The sequence below is a fragment of the Capricornis sumatraensis genome, chromosome 11 (genome assembly GCF_032405125.1).
Source record: "Capricornis sumatraensis isolate serow.1 chromosome 11, serow.2, whole genome shotgun sequence".
NCBI classification, from domain to species: domain Eukaryota; kingdom Metazoa; phylum Chordata; class Mammalia; order Artiodactyla; family Bovidae; genus Capricornis; species Capricornis sumatraensis.
The window spans coordinates 41,485,974-41,506,407 of record NC_091079.1 but is presented as its reverse complement, the minus strand read 5'-3'; positions in this window follow the sequence as shown (position 1 = coordinate 41,506,407).

The following is a 20,434-nucleotide window of genomic DNA, read 5'->3' as shown; positions in this document are numbered from 1 at the left end:
GAGATCTCCAGGGAACTGTTTCCCAACAGCCACGGCTGGATTCAGAGCTGTTCTCCCCTTTCTCCAGCAGAGGTCTGTTCTGTTCTGATGCTGAAGCTGAAGCTGAAGCTCCAATACTCTGGCCACCTGATGCAAAGAGCTGACTCACTGGAAAAGACCCTGATGCTGGGAAGGATCAAAGACAAAAGGAGAATGTAGCGACAGAGGATGAGAAGGTTGGATGGCATCACAGACTCACAGGACATGAGCGAGCAAACTCCAGGAGATAGTGAAGGACAGGGAAGCCTGGAGTACTACAGTTAATGGGGTTGAAAAGAGTCACACATGACTGAGCAACAACAACAAATTCTGTTTTGTCCTGCAGTCCATACTGGCACTCACCACCTGGAGTCTGAACAGACACTACACACTGCAAAGCAAACAGTGCCGAGCAAGGCTGCCCTCACGCCGGGGTCAGCTACACTTCAAGGATTCTGAGGTCCTTCCCCAACTTCTGACCAACTGGTGATAAACTCAGAGGTTCCTATAACCCACTGGTCTCAATAATTTTCTAGAAAAACTCACAGAACCTAGGGAAGCTCCGGTTTTACTATGAAAGTGAAAATGTTAGACACTCAGTCATACCTGACTCTTTGAGACCCCATGGACTCTAGCCCACCAGACTCCTCTGTCCCTGGGATTCTCCAGGCAAGAATACTGGAGTGGGTTGCTATTTCCTCCTCCAGGGAATCTTCCCGACCCAGGGATCACACCTGGCTCTCCTGCATTGCAGGCAGATTCTTTACCATCTGAGCCACCAGGAAAGTCCAGTTTTACTATGAAAAGATACAAATCAGGAGGAACAGCCAAAGGAAGAGACCCATAGGGTGAGTGAGGGAGGGGGAGACAGCCTCCCTGCCCCGTCCCTGTAAGTGCGGGCACCTCACCCTCCAGGCCTGTCCACATTCACCAACCAGGGAGCTCTGCTGAGCTCGGCATCCAGAGTATTTGTCGGTGTTTCAGTATGTTGGCATGATTGATTAACTTACTGGCTTAGAGAATGAACCCAGTCTCCAGCCCCTGCCCACTCCTCAAGGTCAGGAAGCTGGAAGTCCCAACCCTCTAATCATGTGGCAAGTCTCCTTGATAAACCAGCCCCCAGCCTGAGGCCACCTGGGAGCCTGGGAAGCACCACCTCGCTAACACAGCAAAGGCACTCCTATCAGTCAGAAACCTAGGTCTGGACCAGACAAACTGTCTTTTACATCACAGTTCTTTTCACAGGAAAACGTGTATTTGCATCGCCTTTACCCACAAGGCCAAGGTTGGTTTTGAATTGCTGTTACTAAGAGTGTCCTTGAGACTTTTTCAGAGGTCCGACTCCATCTGTAAGTGGCCAGGCTTAAAACAGATACGTTCATTCCAAAGATGGCAACTGTATCTATGACAACTGGTACATTTCTTATCGCTACCTTACTATCTTGTTAGAAATGTGCAAGCAAAAGATAGCAAAGTTTGTTATTTTAAAAAAAAGTTTGAGAGGAATACCAAAGGCTTCTTTGGGCAGCGTTTCAGTTTTGCAAGATGAAATTTACGGGTGGACAGCTTAATACGACTGTACTGCACATTAAAAAGTGGTTTCAATGAAGTAGTTTATGCCACACATATTCTAGCACGATTTTTTAAAAAGAATCCCCCTTGGGTCAATTCCAGACTAATTTAACTTGAGCTCTAAGACAGAATCTTTTCCAGCTGGTTACATCAAAGGTGTCCCTTTTCCACTCAGTCATTTGGGATCTTGGATAGCTGCCGGTGATGGGGAGGGAGAAGGTGAGGCCATCTCCCCACTGAGAGAGAATGAATGGATGGATGAATGAATGAATGGTTTGTCGTCCAAGACAACAGACCAATACTAACATCCCTAAGACCCACTTGCCTCTTAACTGACCACATTTCACCCCAAGGATCAGGACTTAACACTGGTGGGCAAACAGTTGAGCAGCAAGAGCTATGTATTTTAACCATTCCAGCTTTCATGAATATGGATTTTCATGAACACAGCTCCGACTCTAAGCCACAAAGGAAGTTCCACAAGAGTTCCATCCTCTCCCCCCATCCCTGTCATGGGTACCATTTGAGTTTTCCCACTGTGTTCGGGGGCCAGATTTGGCTTCAAGATTTCCCAACCTTGTAGCCTTTGAGTCACTCATGACTCCTCTCTCCCCTTTCCTTCCTAAATTTAATAAATTACTACAAATCTGCTTCTTCTTCCAATAGAATGTTCTGCCCAGCCACACAGCGCAAACCTCTATTGTTGGAGCCACCTTTCGGTGGGGGGGGGGGGGGGGGCGGGGAGGGGGAATTCCAGCCCCAGGCGTTCCCGAGGCCACTGAAACCTGGGGAGGGACCACTCAGCTCTCACTCCCTCCTTTCCTGATTCACTGGGAGTCCAGAGGGAGGGAAACAGCCAGGCAAGAGCTTCCCACAAGCCCAGAGCCTGGGGAGCAGGGGGCTTTCCCCGGGCGGGCCGGCTCCTGGCAGACGAAGGTCTGACTTCCAAAGCATGGCCTGGGCTGGAGTCGGTCACCGCCCTTTGAAACCCCTTTGAAGCTGGGCAGACGTCTGGCCAAGGGCAAGCTCGAGAGCTCCTCCGCTCAGCCTGGGAGGGGTGGTTTCCTGTCTGCCTTTCCCAGGATGGAAGTGCAGTAACAATCATTTTGCATGATCCTCACTTTAGACACCGAAATCTAAAAAACCAATAAAAATACGCTTGATGTGAGATAACGCATCAGACAGGCAAAGCCTTATTCAACTACTATCCAATAGAGGCCTAGTATCATATTATACTTTATTTTTTAATGTTGTAGAGGCTCTTTCCATCAGAATCAGATTAAACGTGTCCAGCTCCTTGAACAATTTCAGATTCTGTTCCACCTTGACTGTCCTTTGATGAATGTGTTTGGGTGGTTGATTTCTCTTAAAACTTGGTGCCCCACAGGGAACACAGGATTCCTGAGGTGGTCTTGAAGGCAAGCTTTCTGTCACCCTAGCCTAAAATCCTTATTCTCTTCCACATAAACTATTCCCAAGTTCAGGCCTTCTCTTCTGGACAAAGGGAATTGGGTTGGAAGGCCTGTGTGTGTGTGTGTGTGTGTGTGTGTGTGTGTGTGTGTGTGTGGTTTTTTGTTTTGTTTCTCTAGGAGAATCAGAAAATCAGAACTGAAGAGTTCACAGAAATTGCTATTACAGTACTTTCACTTTGTGGGTTCCAGCACATGTGTGGGCCATGAAATCAATTTCAAAAGGTCATCACCAGCTTTTTCTTTAAAAAATGGAGTAGAAGAATTCAGAGTGCATTGTATTTATGAAGGGGAAGAGTTAGTTCATGAAACTTTTGTATCAGATTATATGTCCATGTGCCTGTGGAAGGACAAGGAGGGTACTAGGTTACGACAATTGAATTTTGGTCAAAAGAATTAAAAGTCACTGGTCTGGCCCAGCCGGGAGTGGGCAGTGCCCTATGATCAATAAGCACTAGTCCAAAACCTAAAGTCAGAGAATGCCTGGCTTTACGCCTGGGCCCAACATGTAGGAACCGCATGATCAGGGGAGGTTGTTAAACTGCATCAGAACTCAACTCAGTTGCTCATCTATGAAACGGGGAAAAGGACAGTACTTTCCTCCAAGAGGCATGAAGGAGAAACACATTAATTCTTACTTCCATGGACTAAGCACATTTCTATCACGTGCCAAGAAACATGCTGTGAATTTTGCCTTTATAATTCTGACCCTCAGCAAACAGCCCTTTGTGTTTGATATTGCTGCTGCCATCTGTCCGATGAGGAAAGTGAGGCAGTCTGGTCCAGCCTGTGAACCTACTCCTTACAGAACACTGGCCCTCAGTCTGCTGTGATCAGTTGCTCCACTGTACCCAACTCTTTGCAACCCCCGTAGACGGTAGCCCACCAGAAGTCCTCTGTCTACGAAATTTTCCAGGCAAGAATACCGAAGGGGGTTGCCATTTCTTACTCCAGGGCATATTCCCAACCCAGGGGTCAAACTCACGTCTCTTGGGTCTCCCACATTGGCAGGTGGGTTCTTTACCACTAAACCACCTGGGAAGCCCTCGGGTCCACTGTGCTTCTGTCCAAATGGGAGGACACAAATACTGTACGTAGCACTGTTAGTACTAAGTACTTAGTCCTGACACCAAGGAGACTTTGCAATTCAGCGCTACTCAAAGGCAGGCTCTCCTCGAGACGAAGAGGGGCTTCTGGACCACAGGTTGTCTCCCTGCTTCCTTCACCTGGGAAGTTGTGCCTATTTGGCTCCACTAAGCAACGTACTTCATGATGAATTTCAGTGACACCTGGCAGGAGCTCCTGCCTCATCCAGGAAGGGCAACATGCCGTTTCTGACCGGGTGGTCCATGGCCTACGCCCTGAGCAGCACTGCGTGAAATGGCATGGTTACCGCATCACAGCTATCACGACACACATACTCAGATCTCCCCTTTCGTTCTCTAAAGCTCTTTGTACGACTCCATCAAAGGCAGGAAACGCATGCGTCCATCCCCTTGTCTGCTTTCAGTCCCCTGAGAGCTCTTGGAACCCTTCTGACGCATAGAAGGCAGCCACGCTCCTCCCTGGCTTTGTGTCACCACACGTGCTAACCTTGCCTTCTGTGTCTTCACGGAAGATGCTGATAATGACATTGACGGAGATCAGCCCAAAGACAGATCTGCTCTCAGGAACAACACCTAGAACAATCTCTAGTCCACTCCAGGGCGTGTGCCTCTGCACTACCGGGTCTGCTTCACTTTCTTCTCTTATGGTGGTTTATTTTTTAACTTGCTATCTTACACTGGTGTATAGTTGATTAACAATGTTGTGGTAGTTTCAGGTCTACAGCGATTGCTCTACATATACACATATCTATTCTTTTTCAAATTATTTTCCCATTTAGATTGTTCAAAATATTGAGCAGAGTTCTCTGTGTGATACAGTAGGACCTTGCTGGTTATCTGTTTTAAATATAACACAGAGGAAAAAGTGCAGAAAAGGGAACCCTCTTACATTGTTGGTGGGAATGCAAACGAGTACAGCCACTATGGAGAACAGTGTGGAGATTCCTTAAAAAACTGGAAAGAGAACTGCCATTCAGTTCAGTTCAGTTCAGTCACTCAGTTGTGTCTGACTCTTTGCGACCCAGGCAAAGAGTCCGTGGACTGCAGCACACCAGGCCTCCCTGTCCATCACCTACTCCCGGAGTTTACCTAAACTCATGTCCATTGAGTCGGTGATGCCATCTAGCCATCTCATCCTCTGTCGTCCCCTGCTCCTCCTGCCCTCAATCTTTCCCAGCATCAGGGTCTTTTCAAATCAGTCAGTTCTTCACATCAGGTGGCCAAAGTATTGGAGTTTCAGCTTCAACATCAGTCCTTCCAGTGAACACTCATGACTGATCTCCTGTAAGAGGGACTGGTTCCATCTCCTTGCAGTCCAAAGGACTCTCAAGTCTTCTCTAATACCACAGTTCAAAAGCATCAATTCTTCAGCACTCAGCTCTCTTTATGGTCCAACTCTCACATCCATACATGACTGCTGGAAAAACCATAGCCTTGACTAGGCAGACCTTTGCTGGCAAAGTAATGTCTCCGCTTTTTAATATGCTGTCTAGGCTGGTCATAACTTTCCTTCCAAGGAGTAAGTGTCTTTTAATTTCATGGCTGCAATCACCATCTGCAGTGATTTTGGAGCCCCCAAAAATAAAGTCTGCCACTGTTTCCACTGTTTCCCTGTCTATTTGCCATGAAGTGATGGGACCAAACGCCACAATCTTAGTTTTCTGAATGTTGAGCTTTAACCCAACTTTTTCACTCTCCTCTTTCACTTTCATCAAGAGGCTCTTTAGTTCTTCTTCACTTTCTGCCATAAGGGTGGTGTCATCTGCATATCTGAGGTTATTGATATTTCTCCCGGCAATCTTGATTCCAGCTTGTGCTTCTTCCAGTCCAGCGTTTCTCGTGATGTACTCTGCATATTAGTTAAATAAGCAGGGTGACAATTTACAGCATTGATGTACTCCTTTTCTATTTGGAACCAGTCTGTCGTTCCGTGTCTGGTTCTAACTGTTGCTTCTTGACTTCCATACAGATTTCTCAAGAGGCAGGTCAGGTGGTCTGATACTCCCATCTCTTGAAGAATTTTCCACAGTTTGTTGTGATCCACACAGTCAAAGGCTTTGGCATAGTCAATAAAGCAGAAATAGATGTTTTTCTGGAACTCTCTTGCTTTTTCGATGATCCAGCAGATGTTGACAATTTGATCTCTGGTTCCTCAGCCTTTTCTAAACCAGCTTGAACATCTGGAAGTTCATGGTTCACGTATTGTTGAAGCCTGGTTTGGAGAATTTTGAGCATTACTTTACTAGCATGTGAGTTGAGTGCAGTTGTGCAGTAGTTTGAGCATTCTTTGGCATTGCCTTTCTTTGGGATTGGGGCTTCCCTGATAGCTCAGTTGGTAAAGAATCTACCCGCAATGCAGAAGACCTGGGTTCAATCCCGGGGCTGGGAAGATCCCCTGGAGAAGGGAAAGGCTATCCACTCCAGTATTGTGGCCTGGAGAATTCCATGGACTAGTCCATGGGGTGGCAAAGAGTCAGACATGACTGAGAACTGCCATATGACCCAGCAATCCCACTGTTGGGCATACACACTGAGGAAACCAGAATTCAAAGAGACACGTGTACCCCAATGTTCATTGCAGCACTGTTTACTATAGCTAGGACATGGAAGCAACCTAGATGTCTATCGGCAGATGAATGGATAAGAAAGTTGTGGTACATATACACAATGGAATATTACTCAGCTATTAAAAAGAATGCATTTAAATTAGTTCTAGTGAGGTGGATAAAATTGGAGTCTATTATAGAGTGAAGTAAGTCAGAAAGAAAAACACCAATACAGTATATTAACACATATGTATGGAATTTAAAAAATGGTAATGATGACCCTATATGTGAGTCAGCAAAAGAGACACAAAGAACAAAGATATACACAAAGAGATACAAAGAACAGACTTTTGGACTCTGTGGGAGAAAGCAAGGGTGGGATGATTTGAGAAAATAGCATTGAAACTTGTATATTACCATATGTGAAATATATCACTAGTCCAAGTTCAGTGCATGAAAAAGGGCACTCATAGCCGGTGCACTGGGACAACCCCAAGGGATGAGATGGGGAGGGAGGTGGAAGGGGGGTTCAGGATGGGGGACACATGTACACCCATGGCTGATTCATATCAATGTATGGCAAAAATCACTACACTATTTTAAAGTAATTAGCCTCCAATTAAAATAAATAAATTAATTAAAAACTAAATATAAGCACTGAAACATGAATAGAGAGGAAGCCCTAGGAAATGAGCTGCTGTGAGGGCTCCATCTAGTGGTGAACAGGTGTCAATGCACTTCAACTGCAGAGATGCTGAATGGAAAGATGCTGGATGGACAGGTATGTCCATTTAACAATGAAACAGAAATAAAGAACTCAGAAAGAGACCCACATAAACACAGTTCACTTTTGGCAAAAGTATTTACGAAGGCAACTTAGTAAAGAAAGTTTTATATTTTCAACAAATATTTCTGGAACAGTGGAGTATCCATGTACAAAAAAGGAAAAAAAAAAAAAAAAAGAACCTTCACCCATGCCTCATACTGTGCAAAAATTAACTCATAATAAATCATTGACCTAATTCTAAATCTAAAACTTTAAAAATTCTAGAAGAAACAGAGAAGAAAATCCCTGTGAACTTGGGTATGGTGAGTAGTGTTTAGATAGAAGCCTAAAAATATGAGTCATAATAGAAAATTTGATTAATCATACCCTTAAAAAATTTAAAACTTTTGCTCTGTAAAATACACTGTTAAGAGAATGAAAAGTCAAGCCCCAAACTTTGAGATAAATATTTATATATCCTATATCTGATAAAAATCTCATATCTGTGTGGCATATATAAAGAACTCTTTAAGTGCAACAATGTTTGAACCACCTTACCCTTTAAAAATGAGCAAACTATATGAAAAGATACTTCTCCAAAGACAATAAACAGATGGCAAATAAGCATGTAAAATGAAACATTAAGGAAGCTAAATTAGAGAATTCCCTGGTGGTCCAGTGGTTAGGACTCCCTGAGCTCTTACTGCCAAGGGCTTGGGTTCGATCTCTGGTCAGGGAACTAAGATCCTACTTGCTATTCAGCTGGAGGAAAAAAAGAAAGAAAGCTAAATTAAAACCACACATTGGGACCACTACATGCCTCAGATGGCTAAAAGTTAAAAACTAACCATGCAAGATCGGTGACGGTACAGAGCAGGAACACTCATTCATCATTAGCGGGAACACAAATGACACAGACATTTTGCACATTTTGCAAAACCATTTGACAATTTCCTACAGGGTTAAGGGAGCTTCCCTGGTGGCCCAGACGGTAAAAAATCTGCCTGAACTGCAGGAGACACAGGTTCAATCCCTGGGTCAGGAAAATCCCCCGGAGGAGAGGACAGGGTTGGACACATGCTTACCACATGACTCAGAAACCCCACTCCTAAGCAAACTGAAGATACATGTTCCCCTAAAAGCCTGTGTGCAAACTTAAAACAGCTTTATTCCCCAAACTGGAAACAACCCAAATGAGCTTCCACAGGGGTCTGGATATACACACTGTGTCCAGACACACAACAGAACATGACTTGCCCAAACAAAGGACAATCTGTTGGCTCACACAACAACCGGGATAAGCCTTAAGTGAATTTTTCTAAATGAAAGAAGCCAGAGCATTTTCCATGTATGTGACCTTCTGGCAAAACGGTGCAGACAGAAGTCAAATCAGAGGTTTCCAGGATTAACTGAGGGGAGTAACTGAGGGGACAACACAGGGACTGTTCGGGGACCGGTGAACATAAATCTGGAAAACGGCAGATAAGATGATAAAGTGTGAATAAATGTTTTCCCATTGGTAGTCTTGCTATAAGGGAAGTACATGTAAAATACTACATCCAGCAAACAGGAAATATTCCTCCGGTTCAAGCACATGTGAGATAGTAGGAAACTTAAACATAAACAAGCATTAAGTCAAAGGGAAATTCAATACATATTAATATCTTTAAAATTATATGCTGACCAATTATCAGATCAAAATTCAGTAATATTAAAAATCAAGGACCAAAAGATTTCCAAAGCCCCCCTCAACACACACACTGCTTTAGAAAATACAAAGCGCACTTATAAATAATCATGGACAAAAAGAGAAATCATAAGAAAAATGACTAAATATTCCAATTTAAGTGAAGATAAAACTGATACATATTTTTCCATCATCCTGTTTGTATATATACACACACACATAAATGTGTGCTATGTAAATATACATGTGCGTGCTAAGTCGTTTCAGTCATGTCCGACTCTTTGCAACCCTATGGACAGTAGCCCACCAGGCTCCTCTGTCCCTGGGATTCTCCAGGCAAGAATATTGGAGTGACTTGCCCTGTCCTCCTCCAGGATCTTCCCAACTCGGGGGTAGAACTCACCTCTCTTAGTCTCCTGCATTGGCAGGCAGGTTCTTTATGACTAGCGGCACCAGAGAAGCCCATGTACATACTTGTAAATACGTATACACATGTACAAATATATATATATACACAAGTAGGATGATGGAAAAAAGACAAAGGATAAGAAATGTAGAAAAAACAGGATAGGTTCAAGAGTGCTAACAGTTGATAAGTTTTTCCATAAAGACTCACATACACAAAAAAATGACAGTTTTATTCTAGAAATAATTATAGAAATTTCCCTACTACTGAACCAAATGAGCTCCCAAACAGACTGGGTTTACTAAGTTCCCAGGGTACTAAAAGAAAATGACCCACACCGAGGTACATGACAGAGAATGAGAGACAGGTATGAGAGACAGATGGTAATCACAAGTATTTCAGGAACTAATCAGAATCATGTGAAATGATCAGGAACAATACGCACCTCTTCTCAGTAAGCCCCTGAAGAGTGCGGTCCACAAGAACAGTGGCATAAACACAGGGGCAGAACCAGATGCAGGAACCAGTGGCAGAACTTCGGAGAAAGTCCCTTTTCCTTTCCTTGTTCAAGCCTCTGATTCCCAGCATAACAGTGAAGAGAAACCCCTGGAGGGGCTCCTGGAGCAGGCCCAGAGCACAATTCTAGATCAGAAAGAGCAGACAGAGAATTCTCCAAGGCTGATCTCTGGGAAAGAAAGGATACCAATCAAATACCTGATGAGTGTGGCCAACAGTGAGAAGAGGTTGAAACTTAAAAAGGAGACCTTGGGAAGCCAAAGAGGATAGGAAAGCAGAAAAACAAGGAAAACAAAATCCAAAAGCCTATTATTAACTTGAGGGAGGAAAAGGCTTGTGAAACAGGAAACGTAATCATGCTATACTGCACAGCTCTTCAGTGAATACTACTTATACATCCATACAGTAGTGCAGAGCCTGAGTACCGATTTAATGTAAAACGGTGACCCCAGCTCTCCTAGGACGGAGGCAGAGGACGGATGTAGGAGCACCCCTTATCTTCTGCAGCAGGAAGTCAGCAGATAAACTGAAATACTGAGCAATGAGAATACATCATGGTGATTAGAAATAAAGACATACACATACCTATGAAGGTTTCATGTTGATGTTTGGCAGAAACCAGCACAATATTGTAAAGCAATTACCCTACAATTAAAAATAAATAAGTTTGATTACAAAAAAAATACACATATAGGTGCAAACATGTATGCACACTATATTAATCAAGAATTCTAAAAAAAATAGAAATAAAGACCTTGTAGACTGTGAATTAATGATGCAGATAGTAGGGAGGGATTACTTCTTTAAAATTCTTGGTGATACTTGAAAGCTAATTACTTGTGGTTCTCTGTGGACTACCACAAAATCAATATTTAGAGAGAATGTATATATGCTTAAGTGTTAATACTAAGACAAATTGAAATTAAAGAGCTAAGCATACAACTCTAGGAGTTTGTAAAAGAACACAGTTAACCCAAAGAAAGTAAAATGAAGAAAATAATGAACTAAGAGGAAATTAAAGAAATAAGAGAGGGAAAGATAAAGGAAAAGGCTGAATCTTTGAAACAAACCAATAAAACATGTGGGGCTTCCCTCATGGCTCAGTGATAAAGAATCTGCCTGCCAGCGCAGGAGGCTGAGATTATATCCCTGGAATGGTAAGTTCCCCTGGAGAAGGAAATAGCAACCCACTCTAGGATTCTTGCATGGGAAATCCCATGGACAGAGGAGCCTGGTGGGTTATAGCCCATGGGGTCACAAAGAGTCAAATATGACTTAGTGACTACACAACAACAGCAACACATAAAAAAAATAGGTCATAAAAGATACAGCAAAACTTTAAGACATCATAAAAGAATACCCCGAACAGCTATATGGCAATAAACTTGACAACTTAAATGGAATGGAAAATATGAACTTCCAAGAATGAAACTAGAACACTTTCTAGCACCATAATAAACTCAAAATGGATTAAAGATCTAAATGTAAGACCAGAAACTATAAAACTCCTAGAGGAGAACGTAGGCAAAACATTCTCCAACATAAATCACAGCAGGATCCTCTATGACCCACCTCCTAGAATACTGGAAATAAAAGCAAAAATTAACAAATGGGACCTAATTAAAATTAAAAGCTTCTGCACAACAAAGGAAACTATAAGCAAGGTGAAAAGACAGCCTTCAGAATGGGAGAAAATAATAGCAAATGAAGCAACTGACAAAGAATTAATCTCAAAAATATACAAGCAACTCCTGCAGCTCAATTCCAGAAAAATAAATGACCCCATCAAAAAATGGGCCAAAAAACTAAATAGACATTTCTCCAAAGAAGACATACAGATGGCTAACAAACACATGAAAAGATGCTCAACATCACTCATTATCAGAGAAATGCAAATCAAAACCACAATGAGGTACCATTTCACACTAGACAGAATGGCTGCTATCCAAAGTCTACAAGCAATAAATGCTGGAGAGGGTGTGGAGAAAAGCGAACCCTCTTACACTGTTGGTGGGAATGCAAACTAGTACAGCCACTATGGAGAACAGTGTGGAGATTCCTTAAAACACTGGAAATAGAACTGCCATATGACCCAGCAATCCCACTGCTGGGCATACACACTGAGGAAACCAGAAGTGAAAGAGACACGTGTACCCCAATGTTCATCACAGCAATGTTTATAATAGCCAGGGCAGAGAAGTAACCTAGATGTCCATCAGCAGACAAGTGGATAAGAAAGTTGTGGTACATATACACAATGGACTATTACTCAGCCATTAAAAAGAATCAGTTCTAATGAGGTGGATGAAACTGGAGCCTCTTATACAGAGTGAAGTAAGCCAGAAAGAAAAATACCAATACAATATACTAATGCATATATATGGAATTTAGAAAGATGGTAACGATAACCCATGAAATCAAAAGACACTTACTCCTTGGAAGAAAACTTATGACCAACCTAGATAACATATTGAAAACCCATGAAATTAAAAGATGCTCACTCCTTGGAAGAAAAGTTATGACCAACCTAGATAGCATACTGATAACCTATGAAATTAAAAGACACTTACTCCTTGGAAGGAAAGTTATGACCAATCTAGATAGCATGTTGAAAAGCAGAGACATTACTTTGCCAACAAAGGTCCGTTTAGTCAAGGCTATGGTTTTTCCAGTGGTCATGTATGGATGCGAGAGTTGGACTATGAAGAAAGCTGAGTGCCAAAGAATTGAATGCTTTTGAACTGTGGTGTTAGAGAAGACTCTTGAGAGTCCCTTGGACTGCAAAGAGATCCAACCAGTCCATTCTAAATGTGATCAGCCCTGGATGTTCTTTGGAAGGAATGATGCTAAAGCTGAAACTCCAGTACTTTGGCCACCTCTTGTGAAGAGCTGAATCATTGGAAAAGACTCTGATGCTGGGAGGGATTGGGGGCAGGAGGAAAAGGGGACAACAGAGGATGAGATATCTGGATGGCATTACCAGCTCGATGGACGTGAGTTTGGGTGAACTCCGGGAGATGGTGATGGACAGAGAGGCCTGGCATGCTGCAATTCATGGAGTTGCAAACAGTGGACATGACTGAGAGACTGAACTGAACTGAATTGAAAGATAACCCTGTATGCAAGACAGCAAAAGAGACACAGAGGTATAGAACAGTCTTTTGGACTCTGTGGGAGAGGATGAGGGTGGGATGATTTGGGAGAATGGCATTGAAATATGTATATTATCATATGTGAAATGAATCACCAGACCAGGTTCGATGCATGATGCAGGGTGCTCGGGGTTGGTGCACTGGGATGGCTCAGAGGGATGGTATGGGGAGGGAGGTGGCAGGGGGGTTCAGGATAGGGAACACGTGTACACCCGTGGCGGAACATGTTGATGTATGGCAAAACCAATACAATATTGTGAGGTAATTAGCCTCCAATTAAAATAAATAAGTTTATTTTTAAAAAGATGTTAGAATGTAGTCAAAATATAAATAATTATAAAAATTCTATAGAAACACTTATCTATAACAATTGCAGCACTAACTGTGTATTACATGCCTGCCTCTGTTTTAAGTACTTACAAATATTATTCCATTAGCTTGTCAAGCTGTCCTCATGCAGTAGATAATATGTTCACCATGTTATACAGATATACCAGGATAAATAACTTGTCCAGGATCAAAGAGCTAGGCAATGACAAGGTAAAGATTTCAAACCAGAGTGTGCAGTACAGAATCCAAGTTCTTAAACACTATGCTATGGCTTAAACTGTTCACACACACACACACACACACACACACACACACACAGAAGGACTGGAAGGTAACAAAAACATTTAAAAATGATTATCTTAAGGCAGTGGGAACATGAATGCTTTTCATCATATTTTAAATTGCCTATAATATATTAAATAATTTCTAAACAGAAAAAAAGGAAACAGAATTTGATAGTTAAGAGGGAAAAAAAACAGCCTAGTTTCATTCAATAAAGACTGAAGTGGACCACATAGCATATGAATTTTCAAATCCCATTTTGAGACTTATTACCTAAGATACATCTATTATTGCAGGTCATATTTCCATGATTTGTTAAGACTACACAAAAATACTATTGCTAAAGCTGTGCATTCTATTCCTGTTATGAATTTTCAGACCAAGTAACATATGGTTCATCTCTTATAAAGTTTAATCTGAATTAGTTATTCTATGTTCCTACCCCACCCCCTCCAACCCAAGGAATACTGTAAATGTATTTCTACCATTGAAATTTAAGAGTAGATCCACATAATTCAATGCTAATAAGCAGGACTGTTCACTGGAGGCTGAAGGCAATCAAATCCACTTTAGTTTTCAAAAATATATTGTGTAGAATCCTCAGTATTTGAGACAGTCCTCTTACTACTAATAGAAAGTCTCATAATTTTAACAAGAAAATCCTTAAAATTAATAATAAAAAGGAATAGAAAATCGAAGTTGTCTTTAAAAAAATATGAACTGCCAAAATTAACTCAAAAAGAAACTGAAAATATGAATAGACATAAAATATTAAAGAAACTGAATGAGTCATCAATATCAGAAAATCTCCAGGCCTAAGCAGTTTTAAAGGTGAATTTTACCAAAACTTTGAGGAATGGATAATTACTATCTTTACACTAACCAACTCAAGAAAACAGAAAGAGAATGAAAACTAAACTCATGTTGTGCCATTTACAAACCTTGATACCAAAAACGGAATAGCATGAGAAAGGAAGCTTTAACCAAAAGGAAGCTTTAACCAAAAGAGTTCCCTATAGCACAGGGAACTCTGCTCAATATCATTGTATGTACGCTTAGCCACTCAGTTGTGTCCGACTCTGTGACCTCACAGACTGTAGCCAACCAGGCTCTTCTGCCCATGGAATTTTCCAGGCAAGAATACTGGAGTAGTTTGCCATTTCCTCCTCCAGAGGATCTTCCCAGCCCAGGGATCTAACCCACATGTCTTGCGTCTCCTGCATTGATAGGCGGATTTTTTACCAGTAGCGCCACCTGGGAAGCCGATATTTACATTACAAGCATTATACTATTTCAGATGAGAAAACTGAGGCATAATTAAACGACATACTAGGAAATCCTCCTAGTTGCAATGTTGAGACAGGGACAAGAAAGTATCAGTGTCTTCTCGGCTTTTTGAATCTGTTAAGGTCTAAATTCTGAACAGGCAGCTCATGTGCCTGGCTTATTTCAAAAAGAAGCCTTATTAGATGCCATGGTTGGCACACAGGCTGTCAGACACATGGGTCCTTCTTTGACTTTGCTAGTTCATGATAATGTGAGACGGTGTCAATGAGACATCACTTTACACCCTTTCATACCCTTCACAGGCTTCCCTGGTGGCTCAGATGGTAAAGAATCTGCCTGCAATGCAGGAGATGCAAGAGACTCAGCTTGATCCCTGGGTCTGGACGATCCCCTGAAGAAGGGTCATGGCAACTCACTCCAGCATTCTTGCCTCAGAAATCCAATGGACAGAGAAGCCCGGCAAACTACAGTCCTTGGGGTCACAAACAGACAAGACTGAAGTGACTGAGTATGCACGTATACCCTTCAAAAATGGAATCCTGGAACTCCTCTAATGAAACTAGTCAACATGTCCTCCCTCTTTTCATTCCAAAGATTTATTTCAAATATTTTATGTGCTCAATAACCTTGATTCTAATATTTTAGCGTGACTCTATTCAAAGTCATATTTGCAGATGCAGGATGCTTTTGGCGGTTCATTCCAGTATCAGGGTGATACATAGAGCTTGATTTATACAGGGTTGGAATCACAGAACTGGAAGAGGCCCAGCCCCCCACAGATATAAAGTAGCTTCCTCACTATCATATTCAGGGTCAAAACTAGAATCCTACCCCAGCTTCCCCCCAAAAAATTAACCCTAAGGGAAACAAGCTTGAAAACAGAGGCGTTGTAGCAACAAAAGCCATCCAGAATCCTTGTGTCCAGCCTGGGTTCCTCATGCCGCGCCACGCCGGCCCCGCGCCACGCCTGCTCCATGTGAATGTCCCTGAAAGAATGAAAACAACAGGATCCTCTCCACTCACAGCTGCTGCAGCAGCACATCACTGGGGATCTTATTTGGGGACCAGAAGTGTGGAGCTGCACACAGACCCCTCTCCCTCACCATGAGCACTAATGCAAACCCAAAGTGAGTTGTTCTGCTTTTCCTCCTTCCAAGATAAAGCATGTTCAGTTCCTCATCTCTATAACCAGCTTATCTTCAAAGAATGTTGCAAGGACGTGAATGTATTCTGTTTCATGAGTTTTTCTTACCTACCGTGACACGTTCATACTGTGACAGCAAGTGATCCGACAAAATGGTACATCTCAAATCCCGCAAAGAAAAAGGGAGGGAGGAACAATACTCTAAGACACACTTAATGACCTTTCGGACATCTTAGCTGACTCAGTGGTAGTATTCCAATACACATAATTTTTTTTAAATCCTGTGATCCATGAATATTTCCTTTAGACACTTCAAACAAGTATGAACACCACACTGGCTCACATGAAAATCTCACTCTAAACCCCATTAAAATAGTTTTCACTTCTCTACCCAAAATGGAGATTAATAGAGGCTGAGATTCTAGTTACTAGACAGAAATGTCAAGCCCTTCCATGTGATAATTTCTTAGTAAACTGCATTTTTAAAAATTCAGAATACTATGATTTGCAATGTACCTACATGGTTTTCATTAAGCATAAAAATTTGAAAAGGCTTAAGTCTTAAAAACAAGAAAGTAAATTGAAAAACTTAGCTTAGTGAAAGTGTCAGAAAAAAAAATTTGAGTTCTAATTCAAATTTTAATATTTTATTGATATTTTATATACCCACTAATATTTTTAGACTCTGAGCAGCTCATATAATAAAAACAAAATAGAGAGAGTTTTCCTTCCTTTTGTTGTCCCTCCTGGCTCAAACTTCTTATAAAAATGCACATCCCTTCCCCATCAGATGCTAACGTTGAGTCAGGGAGAAAACAGGGACCATCGTGGGGGTGCCCACTTTCCATCCACCAGAGAGCGATGCACTTTTCTTTGGTGCCATCCTACACTCCATCTCTTGCTCTCAGTGAAACACTCCCATCAGAGGCTCTGTGCTTTTTCACTTCTGAATTCCATTTACAACCTAGATCATCCACTCTCCTCCTCTACCACATCAAACATGCTCTGGAATTCCCTATCTTTAATAAGGAAGTAAAAACCCCTCCTTTCTCCCCAAGTGCAGCTTCAGCTCTTCCTCCCATACCTTGGCTCTGTAGAGAGTCGTCCACAGTCCTGGCTTCATCCCTTACCCACTGTATCCATACCTCATTCTGTTCCGTCCCAGCTGGTCCACGGAGATTGCTCAGGTCAGCAAACCCCATTTGCCATTTCTGTTCTTTGTAACTGAACACCCCCGATTTAGCCAGCCCCCAATTTAGTGACTGAGCACAACAATGTAATATGATGTCCCAGCTGCATGGGTTCTCCTGTGAGATCTGTCCTAAAGTTGCCATTTCAGTGCATATGAACATGGAATTCTGACCAACAAGATCAATGGGTCTCAGAGTAAATCACTGAAAACTCCTGCATTATGGTCTCTGCAAACTGATGAAAGTAACTATATGCACCAATCGACGCTGAAGAGTCCTTGGGCTCCAGGACTAGAACACATGTAAGAAGATTTTCAAAATAGTGAAGCTCCATGTCACTGTTGGTTCCTGTTTCAAACACGTTTGGGACCAAACAGAAAAAATAAAATATCATGGGCTCAGACTGAAGATTATGTTCCCTCCAGTATAAAGAAATGTTTGCAAAGCTTACACAATGCAGTCTATGATTAGAGTTTTGTAAGAATAGAGGGAAAACAACTGGGTATAAAGAATAGATGATTTTTTAAGAATTAAGAAATATAATTGAACTAACTCTTTGCTCTTCAATGATAGGGAAATTATGTCTTTGTCAATATGTTATACATTAAATACAGGTTTTAAAAATGTAGTAGTTACACAGTTATAACATGTGCTGGTACTGATAGGCTGAAAGAAGTTGCTCAGTCGTGTCTGACTCTTTGCCACCCCGTGTATGCCACCCCATACAGTCCATGGAATTCTCCAGGCCAGAATACTGGAGTAGGTTGCCTTTCCCTTCTCCAAGGGATCTTCCCACCCCAGAGATCGAACCCAGGTCTGCCGCATTGCTGGCAGATTCCTTGCCAGCTGAGCCACAAGGGAAGCCCAAAAATACTGGTGTGGGTGGCCTATCCCTTCTCCAGCAGATCTTCCCAACCCAGGAATCAAACTGGGGTCTCCTGCATTGCAGGTGGATTCTTTGCCAACTGAACTCTCAGGGAAGCCCACTGATATGTTGTGCCTGAAATATTTTTAATATTTAAATATTTAAAAATTAAGTCAGGAAATTGAAAAGATTATTTGGCAAAACCAACCAAAAAATCGTTTCCCCCAGTTAAATATTTGTAAACAGATTGAGCACAACAGCTCCTTCAGAAAAAGTTCTTCTTTCAAATATGGGGATAAGAACTTATAAGAAGGATGCACAAAGGGATGCAGCGCTTAAGAGCACACGCGCTGGACCACACTCCAGGATGGTTTGACACGAGGCCAAATTACTCAATTTCTCCAGCCTGTGTCACCTCCCAATCTCATTCCTCTCCCAGCCTGCAGAGAGCCAATATCCTCAGTTTGGTTTTAAATACTCCCCTGTATGCATTTCTTTTAAAGCAAGAATGTAGATGATTGGCAGTAAAATATAATTGTTTCGTATTTTCTACACTTTAAATAAATAGGAGACTCTGCATGCTTCTGTGATTTACCATCTTGCCTAACATCACCTTTGGTATCTACCCATGTTAATACTTAGACCTAGAGTTCATTTTCATAACAGTATACCTATAGATTATTGGACATTTTAAATTTTATTAAGTATTATCAAATTGCCCAGAAAGCAGCAGTACCAATTAATACCCCCAACAGCAGCCTGAGTCTCTTTTGCCTTATAATTCAGTACACGTTTGCCCCCTAGTAGATGAGAAATAGTATACACTGCACTTGCAATGGCATTTATTGCCTAACAACCTGTAGTGCTGCGGGGGGCGGGGTGAGGGGTATTATGTTTTATTAGCCATTCCGACCCCTTCTTCTTGTCTTTCTTATGTATACCTGCTGCCTATGTTCTCTTGGGTTGTTTTGTCTTTCTTTTTTTGATTTTTAGGAATTTATTGCATATTTTTTTAATCTGTCAATTCATGCAAATATTTTTCCAGCTTTTAGTTTCTCTGTTAACATTGCTGATGAAGCCTTTTGATGTCCTGAAATTTTAAATTTTAATTTACTTGAATTTATCTATTACAATTTGTGCTTTTTTTATTTGTTATTCTTTTCCCACCCAACCCCTCCCCAAAAAATTCACTCCTTGCTCTTATAAAATGTTGTCCCATATTTTTTCCAAATATATTCTGAAGGTATATCCCAAACTGGGGGGCTTCCCTGGTGGCTCAGACGGTAAAGGATTCACCTGCAATGTGGGAGACGTAGGTTTGATCCCTGGGTTGTGAAGATCCCCTGGGGAAGGGAATGGCAACTCACTCTAGTATTCTTACCTGGAGAATCACATGGACAAAGGAGCCTGGTGGGCTACAGTCCATGGGGTCACAAAGAGTAGACACCACTGAGTGACTAAGCACATCCCAAACTGACAGGGTGTGTATGCATGAGATGGTTTTTACTTTCTTCCACATCCATTAATGTATTCTGCCTTTCACAGACTCTTTAGAGTAGATATTATCAGAGTTGACAGATAAGGAAAATAAAAACTGGGAAAGATATGTAATTGGTTCAAGAACACACAGTTTGTCAGTGACCAAGAAATGGAAGTGAACATCTTCATCTAAATGACCTCCAGGATGTCAAGTTCATCAGCATTTAAATCTAGAATCTTATCTTGACCCCTCCCTCCACCTCCTCACTCTTCACACAAGGAAGAGCCCTACACCTGGCCAGGTGCAGCAGCCTCAAACCTAAGGGCTGGTTGAACATTGGATTTTCCAAAAGCTGTAGATGTCCTCCCCAGCCCCACCAGAGATTAGAACGCAGTCAGGGTGAGACCAGGCATTGATAGCTTCTGAAGCTCCCCAGATAATTTTAATATGTACCTATCAGGGCTGCAAACCACTGGAACAGTGCCCCACCCACCCCCACCCCTGTTTAGTGAGGCTGGGGTATTTGGAGCTTTCCACTAGGAGTGAGACTGTCATCTGGCAGCCAGAGACTGGTGATGCCGCTAAGTAGGAGAAAGTGTTAGCCACTCAGTCGTGTCC